A 13,608-nucleotide genomic window follows, 5' to 3' on the forward strand; every position below is an offset into this window, starting at 1 on the left:
GGAGCACTGGCCGGGGGGGTCTGCTTTAGGGCATGCTGGTCACCGCCACCTGCCACTGGGTTCCTCCTCTCCAGGCTGGATAGGCACAGATGACCCAGGACTGACTGGTGGGGAACACAACGGGTGTCTCCCTGGGGAGGGAGGTGCCCGCCGACTCTGGACCAGAACGGGAGGTGGACAAGGGCATGGACAGAGGAGTCCGGGGAGGCCCTGAGGAGCCGGTTGGAGAAGCTGCGGGTGCAGGCTGCATTTGGGGGAGACTGAGCCGCCCCGCAGGAGGGCAGCGTGGGAGGCCCTGGACTCAGCGTGGGCTGTGGGCTTCTGAGCAGGGGAGGCTGGCTGGAGGGGCTTTGGGCCAAAGGAGGTGAGGGCAGCCGGGCCTGTGCGCCTCCTGGACACTGGCTCCCACTCCCTCCCTTCTTCCTGCAAGGAATCCCTCTCCCGGACCTGCGCCTTCCTGCTGGGCTCTCCCTGAGTCCCTGGAGGTCATTGGGTCCACTCTAGGGGTCCTCCTCATTTGTCAGGCTCCCTTGGGATGGCGAAAGCAGGCCAGGGAGCACAGGGAATGAAAGGTGCTCGGGGGGGGGGGGGGGTTGCACACCCTGACAAAGATGTGGAGATGGGGGTGCAGGTGAGTACTGTCAGGGGGCAGAGTGGGAGCTAAGTCCATGCATGGCCTTAAAGGACTCCTGGGTGGGGCCTGCCTGGCCGAATGTCTCCTGGGGCTGCCTCCAGAAGGTAACTCTGGGAGGGCCAGCCACCCCACCCCTCAGTAGGACTGGCGCCAAGGGCCTGCCCACGGGGCGGGTGCAGGACAGGTGGCAGGCCTGAGGACCATTTGGTTAGGTGGGGGGGGGGGTCCATTGCTCTGCAACAGATTGCCCAGAGGCACCCACTGGGCAGCCGGGTTCCTGCTGGACGGCCCTGCTGCTGCCGCTCCTGGCCCTCCATCCCACACTCCCGCTGCCCCTCGGTGGCGGAGCACCTACCCAGACCCGGGATGATCTTCCAGTTGAGGCCTTCCACTGCGCAGGGGCTGGGTGCTGTGCGCAGTAACCGGCCTGGCCCCTGGTGTCTAGTTCTCTGCTGGGAAACTCAGTAACAGAGGGTCTGGGAGGCAAGGAGCCCGCTGGAGGCCTGCCTTGGGGTGAGTAGGGGTCCACGGCAGACACGTCGGTGGGGGGCTCATCTGAGGATGAACAGAAAGGTTTATTTTTAGTACTGAGAGTTGAACTTAGGGGCATACTACCCCTGAGCTACTCCCCCAGCCCGATTTAGAAGCGGGGTCTGGTTAAGCCACAGAGACCCTCAGGAGGTGGCTGTTTGTGGACCTGCGGTCCTCCTGTCTCAGCCCCCCAAGTCCTGGGATCACAAGCGTGCGCCTCCACCCGCACTGTCGCCAAGGGGTGATGGCGGAGCTGGGTGGTGGGCGCAGGCCTGGGGACACAGCCAAGTGCCAGCAGCACCGCGGGTGGGGGCTAGGGGCGCCCCCAGCCAAGGCCCACAGTGCTGCAGCAGCAAGCTTCACACCGCTTTCACCGCGGCTGGACCGCAGGCCTGTCCAGGGGCGGGGACCCCCACCCCGCGCGGCGAGGCGCCTGCGCGTCCCGGGAGCTGCGCTCGCTCGGCCAGAAAGGAGCCGCGGGCGGGCGCGCGCCGGAGACGCCTCCCCGGGCGCGTGCTCGCCGGGAGCCCGGTGCCCTGCCCCAGCCCAGCCCCAGCCCGGCGGAGACGCGCTGGCCCTGGGCGGCGGCATGCCCGCTCTGCACACCAGGCAGCAGGCGGCTGGGAGATGTAGGCTGCGGCCTCGCACAGAGGCCCAGCGGTGCCCGGTAAAGGAATGATCTCCTTGGCTTTGCAAAGAGCCCCGCTCGCCACCGAGCAGTGCGACGGAGAATAGGACTGACTCTCGAGCTCGCTGCAGTGGCTGCTGTTAGCATCTGGGAGGCTTAGGCCACCTACTTCTAGGCATGTTCGCAAGGTATGGAAAACAAGCTTCTCACACATGTAAAACGCTCTAAGGCATACCTGCTGGAAGCGACTCTGGCCCCGACTTAAGAACGTTCTCCTAAAATCTTTTTTTTTTTTGGTACTGCGGATGGAACCCAGGGACATTCTACCTCCGAGCTACACCCCCCCAGTACTACTTTTTTTTTTTAATTCTTATTTTGAAACAGGATCTCATAGCATTGCAAAGGGCCTCACTAAGTCGCTGGGGCTGTCCGCGAACCGCGATCCTCCTGTCTCAGCCTCCCAAAGGCTGGGATGACAAGCGTGCATCACCACGCCAGGCTCCTAAAATCATTTTTAGAAATTACAGAAACATAAGAGATGGGTGTCATTTTTCAGCAACACGGTTCAGTTTGGAGATCACTGACTCCAGCTTTGAGCCGTGGGGTTGGGGCTGGCGTCCCCCACTTCCCTGTGGTCATGACTGCTTCCCCATGGCTAGGTTCATGCTCACATCCCACCCCCAGCTCCAGAGTCCCCCACACTCCCTGTGCCAGCAGGCGCACTGACCAAGCCTTCACATCCTCTGCTTTGATACCTGTGTATTGGCTGGACTTCAGGTCGGATTTTAAGGTTGTTTTTGCAGTATTGGGGATGGGACCCAGGGACCTTCTACCTCCGAGCTACACCCCCAGCCCTATTTTTTATTCTTTATTTTGAAACAGGGTCTCACTAAGTAGCTGAGGCTGGCCATGAACCTGCGATCCTCCTGCCTCAGCCTCCTAAGTACTGGGATTACAAGCATGCACCATCACGCCCGGCACAACTAGATTTTAAGTTCTTAAAAATCTTTATTTTTAGTATGTGTGTGTTTGCGTGTGTGTGTGTGTGTGTGTGTGTGTGTGTGTGTGTGTGTGTATTTGCATGTGTGTTACTGGGAATGAAACCCAGGAACAGCCTACCTCTGAGCTACACCACAGCCCTATTTTGTTTATTTGAAAACAGGGTCTAAATTTCTAAATTTGAAAATTTAGCCTTGCTAAATTGCTGAGACTGGCTTTGAACCTGCGATCCTCTTGTCTCAGCCTCTCAAGTCCTGGGATTACAAGCAAGCTCCCAGCTATTTATTTATTTACTTAATGTGGTACTAGTGGTTATACCTAGGGGCATTCTACCTCTGAGCCACACCCTAGCCCTAATATATATTTTTTTTACCAGGATTGAGTCCAGGGGTATTCTACTTCTGGGCTACATCCCAGCCCTATTTTTTATTCTTTATTTTGAAACGGGGTCTAAGTTATGGAGGGCTAAGTAGCTGAGGCTGTCCGCAAACTGCAATCCTCCTGTCTCAGCCTCCCAAATGCTGGGATTACAAGTGTGCGCCACCACGCCCGGCTTATTCTTTATTTTATTTATTTATTATTTGCGGGTCTGGGGTTGGAACCCGGGGGCATTCGATCTCCGAGCTATACCTCCTGCCCTATTTTTATTCTTTATTGAATACAAGGTCTCACTGAATTGCAGAGGGCCTCAGTAAGTAGCTGAGGCTGTCTGTGAACAGTAATCCTCCTGTCTTAGCCTCCTGAATGCTGGGATTACAAGTGTACGCCACCACCACACTCAGTTTATTCTTTCTTTTTTTTTTTTTTTGTGGGTTTTGAGATGGAACCCAGGGGCATTTGACCTCTGAACTACACCTTCTGCCTTATTTATTCTTTATTTGTTATTTTATTTATTTATTGTGGTACTGGGGTTCCTGGAAACCCTTCTACCTTCGGGTTACACTCCCAGACCTATTTTTTTATACTTTTTAAAATTTTTATTTGGAAACAGGGTCTCTTAAGCCAGCGCGGCTGGCTTTGAACCTGCGCAATCCTCCTGTCTTCGCCTCCCAAGCGCGGGGATTACAAGCGTGCGCTACCACGCCCAGCTTTTTAAATTATTTATTTTTGCGGGTTTGGGGATGAAACCCAAGGGCAATTGACCTCCAAGCTACATCCCCTGCCTTATTTATTTATTTATTTATTTTGGTGGTACTGAGGTTCCTGGAAGCCCTTCTACCTCCGGGCTACACTCCCAGACCTATTTTTACATTTTTATTTGGAAACAGGGTCTCCTAAGCCAGCGCGCGCGGCTGGCTTCGAACCTGTGTGATCCTCCTGTCTCTGCCTCCCAAGCGCGGGGATTACAAGCGTGCCCACCACGCCCGGCTTTATTTTTGAAACAGGGCCTCGTTAATTTGTGGAGGGCCTAAGTAGCTGAGTCTGGCTGCGAACCTGTGACCCTCTTATCTCAGCCTCCTAAGTACCGGGATTCCAAGCGTGCATCACCGCATCCAGCTTGTTTCACTGATTCTTGAAGTTCAGTAACAGGCAGGACAGGGGTCGTGTGGATGACACAACACTGATTTCCTGAGGCTCGGCCGTTGCTATTCCAGAAGACTTTCTTGCAGCTCTGCCTCCTCACCCCTCGCCACACAGCAGCCTTAGGGGCCTGCTGAACACAGGCTGTGCAGGTCACCGGGCCCAGCAGCCACCATTCCTCCTTCCCCAGCCTCCTGGAGTGAGCAGTCGTGTCTGTACCTTACCACTGGTCCTGTGGCGCCAGCCGGGCACGGTGGCAGCAGGCCCCATGTGTCCCTCCCTCCATGTGTACCCCAGGGCCCACACTCTGTCTGCAGGGGTCTGCAGCCTGACACAGAGGTTCAGAAAGCCACAGCCCAGTGAACCACTGGCGTTAACTTCATCCTGCCTTTAGTGATCGACATTCTGCCCGCCTTGTGTCTGCCGTATTCTGTGAAGGCTGCAGACCCTGGGCGTGCTCCTCGGCTCTGAAGTCTTCCTCTCACAGTGCCGTCTGGTCAGCGAGCACCGGAGATCCTGAGCACCGACCCCGCGTTCTGGCTCCCGCGGCCATCCAGGCCGGCCTCCCCTGTGCTTTCTTCGCAGCTGGGTTCTTCGCCTGCCCGCGCCCGCCCTTCCTCCAGGGCTTCTGTGGGATTTCCTGATGTGGTCACTGAGCCACCTCCTGGGAGCGCAAGCAGCTCTCCTCTCCTGAACCAGTTTGCTCTGCTACCTACCAAATGGACTCATTCTTCTTCGTCCCTCTTGTAGCTGGCCTGAGACCTTCTGCTTGCCCCCGAGCTAGATTAAGGGCAGGTGATGTATCCAGCGACTTCTTCAGCACCCAGGGGGAACAGAGTGACAGGACTCCAGGAGCCGGGCCCACCTATGAGCTGGGTCCTCTCTGATGGGCGGCCTGGCATTGGGCCATCTCCCAGAGTTGGCCCTGAGGGTCTACCTCCGGCCGCCCCTGCAGGAGGAAGAGGATGGGGCTGGAGGACCCTTGTGCTGTCCTCGCACCGGGACATGGCTGTGTGAAGAAGCCTGTCCTGTGACGGGGATGGAAGACGAAGGGGTGCCATTCATGCTCTCTGCTGCACAGCTGCCTCAGTACTGCTCACTGCGCTAACCTTCAACCCAGCTTGTTGGGTACCGGTGGTCCAGATGAGCACAGGGAGGGCGGGAGGCTGCCGTCGGCCGGCCCCCTCATCGTGGAGACTGCCGTCCCTACACTCTTCTCCTGCTCTCCCTATCAATCTCGATCGGACACGAATGCCCTCGCAGCAAGCCTCTTTGCTCCAGGTCCTGGCCAGTTCCAATGGCACTGTCCCTGCTCATGGCGTGGGCTCCATGGCCTCCGCTCCTCCGGCCTGCCTGGCTTTGCTCTCAGTGCCCCCTCTGTGGCCTGGCCCTGACCACCTGCCCAGCCCTTCCCTTCTGAGCTCCAGGTCCCCCGGCTCCTCCCGCTGCTGCACAGGCATGGCCCTCAAACTGAGGGCAGTCTCCCTGCAGCCACAGACTCCAGGGTGAACGTGCTCAGGCCGTCCGTCCTGGAGCCCAAACACCCCTCCCCTCCCCCACAGCCTATCCTAAGAGCTGAGGAAGGGACCACACTGGAAAGAAGGCCTCCTGGGAATGCAGGGGCTCAAGGGAGGTCCCACAGGAGGGCAAGGGGGGCCGGGAGGGGCACCTGGGGCTGCTCAAGGGCCCACAGAGAGGGGTCCGAGCTGGGGATGCCTGGAGGGCCCACAGGAGGGCAAAGAGTGCTCGGGAGGGCCATCTGGGGAAGCCGATGGGCCAGCCAGAGAGGCGCATGGAGGCTGGGGATGCCTGAGGGCCCGGAGACGGTCCAGTGTGGTGGGGAGGGGGCACCTGGGGACGCCTACAAGGCCAGCTGGGTAACACGCGGGAGGGCGGTGGAGAGCCAGGGCCACAGGCCAGGCATCTCCAGGTGGCCATGGGCGGAGGGGGACCCGGGCCATGGGTGGAGGGTGGCAGGGAGCTGGGGCCATGGGCTGGGCATCTCCGGGTGGCCATGGGCAGGTGGAGGGGCAGCAGGGGAGCCAGGGACATGGGCCAGGGCATCTCCAGGTGGCCACGGGTGGAGGGGAGCCGGGGCCACGGGCTGGGCACCTCCAGGTGGCCACGGGTGGAGGGCGGCGGACGGCGGGGAGCTGGGGCCACGGGCATCTCCGGGCGGCCAGGGGCGGCGGACGGCGGGGAGGGTGTTCTGGGGCCGGAGCCACGGGCTGGGCACCTCCAGGTGGCCACGGGTGGAGGGGAGCGGGGGCCACGGGCTGGGCACCTCCAGGTGGCCACGGGTGGAGGGCGGCGGACGGCGGGGAGCTGGGGCCGCGGGCATCTCCGGGCGGCCAGGGGCGGCGGACGGCGGGGAGGGTGTTCTGGGGCGGGAGCCACGGGCTGGGCACCTCCAGGTGGCCACGGGTGGAGGGGAGCGGGGGCCACGGGCTGGGCACCTCCAGGTGGCCACGGGTGGAGGGCGGCGGACGGCGGGGAGCTGGGGCCGCGGGCATCTCCGGGCGGCCAGGGGCGGCGGACGGCGGGGAGGGTGTTCTGGGGCCGGAGCCACGGGCTGGGCACCTCCAGGTGGCCACGGGTGGAGGGGAGCGGGGGCCACGGGCTGGGCACCTCCAGGTGGCCACGGGTGGAGGGGAGCCGGGGCCACGGGCTGGGCACCTCCAGGTGGCCACGGGTGGAGGGCGGCGGACGGCGGGGAGCTGGGGCCGCGGGCATCTCCGGGCGGCCAGGGGCGGCGGGCGGCGGGGAGGGTGTTCTGGGGCCGGAGCCACGGGCTGGGCACCTCCGGGCGGCCGGGCGGAGGGCGGCGGGGAGGGGCGCGCGGCCGGCGGCGCGGGTCGGGTAACGGCCCGCGCGGTGGGCGGCGGCGCCCGAGGCCCCTCCCCGCCGCCCGCGGCCGCTCCTCCTCTTCCTCTCCCGCCCGCGCCGCGGCCCTCCCGTCCCTGCGCGGCCTCGGCGGCCTCGGAGGCGGCGGCGCGGCGGCGGCGGAGCAGCAGCGCGGCCCCTTTAAAGCGCCCGCCGGCCCCCGCCCGCCCCCGCCCGCCGGCGCCCGCGCCCGCGCCCGCGCCCGCCGCCGGCCCGACATGGCCGCCAACATGTACAGGGTCGGAGGTAAGGCCCCGCCACGGCCTTTATGCCGCGGCCCGCCGCCCCTCCCCCGCCGCGGCCGCGCGGCCCGCGCCCCGCGCCGCCCCGCCGCCGCGCTCCATCTTCCCGCGGCAGCCCCCCGCGCCCCAGCCAAGATGGCCCCGTGGCCGCCCGGCGGCGCGGGCGTTGGTGGGCGAGCCGGAGGAGGGGGCTCTGCCCACCTGTTGGGGGCTGGGTGGCCCGCCGGAAGCATCCCGGGGCCGCGGGCCGGCCGGGCCTGGGCCGCCCCGGAGCCCCCGGCTGGAGCACGTGGCCTGGAGGCCCGCTGCCCTGCCGGGGGCCGGAGTTTGGGGTCTTGGCGCCGGGCTTCTGCAGTGGCCGGGCAGGCCGGGCAGCTCGAGCCAGGACCCCGAGTGCCCGGGGGAGCCACTGCCGCCTGGCCAGGGGCATTCCCCCGGCGGGCTTTGGGGGTCCAGAGCAGGGAGCCCTCGTGCCAAGTGCACATCTGAGTTAACCCAAACTTTTCCCCACTCCTTGCCCACCCCAGCCCACGGGGAGGCATATTCGAAACCCTGGGGAGAGGCAGCCGGTTGGCATGGGCTGGGGTCTTGGGCTTCCTCGCGGGCCAGTCCCGGTGCTGCCGGCCCCAGCAAGCCCCTGGCTTTGAGCCTTGCTCTGCTCTGTGCCGGGGGCGCTGGTGGGGGGGGGGGACTCTGGACCCCCTGTAACCGGTGCTTTGGTAGAGAAGTGGGTGGCCTTGCCCACTCTTGGTCCCTGCTGATGCTGGTCTCCTCCCTGGTGCTGGGCCTCCCAGGACTCAGACCCCGCTGCCCCTTCCCAGCTGCACTGTGGCTTCTGTCATGGAAGTGTGTCCGCCAGGACAGCGCCCGGGACCCCCTATTCTTCCCTCCCCGCTTTCTTGCCACCCTGGCCTTCGGGTACCCAGGATGCTCTTCCCTTTCTTCATGGTCCAACCAGCCCGCTCCCCCGGACGGGTCCTTCCAGCCCCAGCGCAGCCTCCCAGGGGCTGGCGGGCCTGCCTGCACCCTAACTCACACCTTTGCCTAGGGGCCTGGCTGCCCCTCCAGAAGCTCCCAACCCCTGCTCCTTGGGCCATCTTTGGACACGAGGCCCCAGCGGCTCCTGACCTGGTGGGTTCTCTGCAGCCCGTCAGTCCACTCTGGAAGATTCTTCCTCACCCATGAAGGCCCTGTTGCCTTGGGCGCCGCTCCCCAACTTTCCCATCCCATCGTGAGCACACTTTTCTCTCGCAGGGGTTTGTGTAGTCGCGCATGCGTATGAAGAAATGCACAGAAGGCGGGAGGCCAGGGTGCGGGCTACTGGGGCCGGCCTCCGGGCCAGGGGAACCCAGGCCCTCGGGCTGCACCTGCCTGGCAGGGAGATGCCAAACCTGGGGGCCTGGACCCAGCCTAGCCCTGCCTGCAGAGGGCCCCACTTGGCCTCCCGTTCCCACACGGTCCTGTGCCTCCGTCTCCCCTGGTGTGGGGTGATCTGTTGCTCTGTGCGTGTCTTGTGGGGACTCTCCTAAGGAGCTGTGTGGACACACCAGCTGACCAGAGCCAGGCCCCATCTGGCCCTGGCCCCAGAGGTGAGTCTTCAGAGATCCTGGGCAGACATGTTTGTGTGGCGTCCCCTGGGCCCTCCTGGCCCTCTGCCCCAGCCCTGTCCTGTCTGGGGCCTCACAGACCAGGGCTCAGGTCCAGGCGCCCAGCTGAGCCTGGGGTCCTGCATGGATTGGACCCAGCCAGATGGGCCAGGTCCATCCCTCAGGTACAGCCCTGCCTGGTAGGGCCCTGGCTGTGGGCTTCTGCTGTAGGAGCGCCACGTTGACCCCTTGTTTCTGGCCAAGATCTCTGGCAGGGCATTGTGCTCACGGTGGATTGCTGGCTCCCTCCTGCCCCACATGGAGTGAGAAGCCGTGCCCTCCTGAGTGGGCGTCTGTTCTGTGGGCTGCTGGGGTTTGGTCACCTGGGCAGCTGTCCTGGCCTGGCGGGACCAAGCCCGGAAGGGGCTGGGGTCTCCTGCGAGGACGCCCGGCAGGTGTGAGTCCCAGATGTCGGCTCCCGGGCATCCCCCTTCTACCTGGCAGGCTGTCCTGAGGCCCCGCCGGGGCCAGCATCTGTGACCGTGTGCAGGTGGACGGCCGGAGAGGAACATGGACGGAGGCCTGTGTTGGTACCCATGAGCGTGGGGGTGGCAGGGAAGGCTTGTATGCCTCTGCTCCCGCCAATGCTCCCTGGCTCAGGCCGCAGAGCCACTGAAGGCTCCTCTGAACTGTTTCCTTTTTCCTGTGGCATGGGGGTTTGGGCCCAGGGCTGGCCTTCCATTGAGCTTCAGCCTGTGCCGTGTGTGTCTGGGGTTTGAACTCACGGGCATTCAACCTCTGAGCTACATCCCCAGGCTATTTTATTCTTTATTTTGAAACGGTCTCACTAGGTTGCAGAGGCCCTCACTAAGTAGTGGAGGCTGGCCGCAAACCTGTGATTCTCCTGTCTCAGCCTCCCAAGTACTGGGATTACAAGCGTGCGCCACCACACCAGCTCCTTTATTGTTTTTTCTTTTCTTTTCTTTTCTTTTTTGTGGTGCTGGGGATGGAACCCAGGGCGTTCTCTCTCTGAGCTGTCCTACCCCTACACCACTCAGCTTTTTTTTTTTCCTCAAACCACTATCTTGTCAGAATCCCAAGTACTAGAATTACAGGTGTGCGCCACCACGCCCAGCTCCTGGCCTTTGCTTTGTGTGTGTGTGTGTGGTACTGGGGATTGAAGCAAAAGACATTCTACTTCTGAGCTATACCCTACATCCCCAGCCCTATCTTTCTTACTTATTTATTTTGTGGTACTGAGGGTGGAACCCAGGGGCTTTCCACCTCCAGGCTACACTCCCAGACCTAGTTTATACTTTATTTGGAAACAGGGTCTCACTAAGTTGCTGAGAGCCTCACTCAGTAGCTGATCTCAAACTTGCAGTTCTCTGAACCCAGGGACATTCTACCTCTGAGCTACACCCCAACTCTATCTTTTTAGTCTTATTTATTTACTGCAGATCTGGGGGTGGAACCCAGGGGTGTTCTGCCTTCAAGCTACACCTCTGCCCTATTTTTTTCTAGTCTTTATTTTGAAACAGTCTCACTGAGTTTCTAAGGGTCTCACTAGGTAGTAGCTGAGGCTGGCTTCAAACCACGATCCTCCTGTCTCAGCCTCCCAAATGCTGGGATTACAAGCGTGTGCCACCACGCCTGGCTCTATTTTTTATTTATTTTGAAACAGGGTCTCTCCCTGAGTTGCAAAGGGCCTCACTGAGTAGCTGAGACTGTCCTGAACTACAGTCCTCCTGTCTCAGCCTCCCAAATGCTGGGATTACATGCACGCACCACCTTGCCTGGCTTTGTCTTTTTAATTTTGAAGATGGGTCTCACCGAGTTGCAGAGACCCTCACTCAGTAGCTAAGGCTAGCCGCGAACTGCAATCCTCTGGTCTCAGCTTCCCAAATGCTGGAATTACAAGTGTGCTCCACCATGCCCAGCAATTTCTTATTCTTTATTTTGAAACAAGGTCTCACTAAATTCTGGGAAGTCTTACTAAGTAGCTGAGGCTGGCCATGAACCCGGATCCTCTGGGCTGTTTATTTTTTTTTTTTCTTTTTTTGTGCTACCCGGCACAGAACCCAGGAGCATTCTACTTCCGAGATACACCACCAGTCTATATATTTTTTTATTCTTTATTTTTTGAAAAAGAGTCTCCCTGAGTTGCTAAGGGCCTCACTAAGTAGCTGAGGCTGTCCGCGGTGGGATCACAAGTGTGCGCCGCCACGCCTTCTTCTTTTCTTTTATCAGGTTACCACTCAGTCATTTGAATGGCTCTTCTCCCTCCCCCCAGGTACTGAGGATTGAACCTAGGGACATTCTGCCTCCAAGCTACACCCGATTTTCTAGCTACACCCGATTTTCTAGTCTTTATTTTTAAACAGGGCCTCACTAAGTAGCTGAGGCTGTCCACAAAATCGATCCTCCTGTCTCAGCCTCCTAAGTCCTGGGCTCCCAGGCGTGCGTACCATGCCTGGCTGGTTTTGTTTTAATACCTTGTAGGAGATGACAGAAAACTAGACCCCTGCAGGCTGTGGGAGGTGTGGATCTGTGGGGCCTGGGCTAAGTCTCCTAGGTTTGTACCCTGGAGTTTTCATTTGCACCATTTTATCATGTTGTGAGGGACACTTTTTTATCTTATTCCCTCTTGTGCTGGGGATGTGCAGGGCCTTGCACGTGCTAGGCAAGCTCTCCACCACTGAGCGACGTCTGCCCCATCTCTTTAAAGATTTGTACAAGGTATTGCTAGTGTTGTTACAGTGGTCAGTCATACCGTCCTTTGTCCCTGTTCCTTCACGGATATGGTTTTCTTTTGTTTTCCTTCCCAGCATGGCTACACGGTGCATCCTAGACCAGTGTCTTTTATGTTTTAACTTAAACTTTTGGTCAGAGTAAGACGGTCCCGGGGATGAAAGTCTCAATCTCCGACAAGACTCCCCGCGCCTGCCGGGGCCCTCACTGCTGGGGGTCCTGTCCAGGCTTCTGGGTCCTGCCCAGTTTTCTCCCAGGACAGTGTGTGCCACAGGGAGACCCAGAAAGTGTGCCTTCGTCCTCTGTAAGCGCGTGGTCTCAGGACACAGCAGGCCATTGGAAGGGTGCTGTGGGGCCGTTGTGCCCTACCCTGGGAAGGCAGGGCCGGGCCCCAAACCTCATGGGGGGCTCTGGGGCCTTCTCACTCCTGGCATGTGCCTGGCCAGGTCTGGGGTGGAGTTGCCTTGGTGCCTACTTACGGCCTTCCAAATTGTTTCAAAAGAAAAATGTGGCTACTAAACTTTGGATTAATAAAGCCGGGCGTGGTGGCGCACGCTTGTAAGCCCCGCACTGGGGAAGCTGAGCTGGAGGATCGCGCAGGTTCGAAGCCAGCCTCAGCTGCTTAGTGAGGCTCTCAGCAACTTAGTGAGACCCTGTTTCCAAAAAAATATAAAATGGGTCTGGGAGTATAGCCCGGAGGTAGAAAGCCTCTGGGTTCCACCCCCAGTACCACCAAAAAAAAAAAAAATTTAGAGCTGGGCAAGAGACCCTGTTTCCAAATAAAAAGATATAAAAAAAAAATAGGCCTGGGAGTGTAGCCCGGAGGTAGAAGGGCTTCCAGGAACCCCAATGCCACATACACATACAAAAATAGGTCTGTGGGTATATCCCAGAGGTAAAGCCCCTGGGTTCCACTCCCACTCCCACCAAAAAAAAAAAAAAAATAATAATAATAATCTTAAAAAGTTGGATATGGTGGCACATGCTTGTTATCCCAGTACTTGGGAGGCTGAGACAGGAAGATTGAGGATCTTGGCCAGTTTCAGCTACTTTTTTTTCAGTTTCAGCCTTTTGCAACTTAGTGAGACCCTGTTTCAAAATAAAGAATAAAAAATAGGGTACATATGTATATATATTGTCCAAATAAAAGTAATAAATGATAAATAAAAAAAATAGGGCTGGAAGCAGGGTGTGGTAGCACATACTTGTAATCCCAACGTTTAGGAGGCTGAGACAGGAGGATGTGATTCAAGGACAGTCTCAGCTACTTAGTAAGAACCTTTGCAACTCTGAGACCCTGTTTCAAAATAAAGACTAAAAAATAGGGCTGGGGTTATAGCTCTGAGGTAGAATGCCCCTGGATTTCATCTCCAGTACTGCAAAAAAAAAAAAAAGTATTACTTACAAGTTGGATCCCTGCCGGGCGTGGTGGCGCACGCTTGTAATCCCCACGCTTGGGAGGCGGAGACAGGAGGATCGCGCTGGCTTAGGAGACCCTGTTTCCAAATAAAAATAAAATAGGTCTGGGAGTGTATCCCGGAGGTAGATGGGCTTCCAGGAACCCCGGTACCACAAAAAAAAAAAAAAAAAAAAAAAACGTTGGATCCCGTGGTGCAAAGAAGCGTCTCCTGCCTTTGGCCCTGGCCGTTCTGCCAGTGTGCAGGCTGCTGGGGTCCACACAGCGGCCCCCGCGGCCCAGGTTGTCCTGCTGCGCAGGGGGGGCGGCATGTAGTGAGCTGGCATCGGGACACATGTTGGCTGTGGCAAGGCACAGGGAAGCCGGGCGTGTCCTGGGGGGCGGGTAGGACAGGCAGCCTCTCCCCTGGGCCGCCT

The sequence above is a fragment of the Muscardinus avellanarius genome (assembly GCF_963383645.1).
Source record: "Muscardinus avellanarius genome assembly, chromosome: 12".
Lineage (NCBI taxonomy): Eukaryota > Metazoa > Chordata > Mammalia > Rodentia > Gliridae > Muscardinus > Muscardinus avellanarius.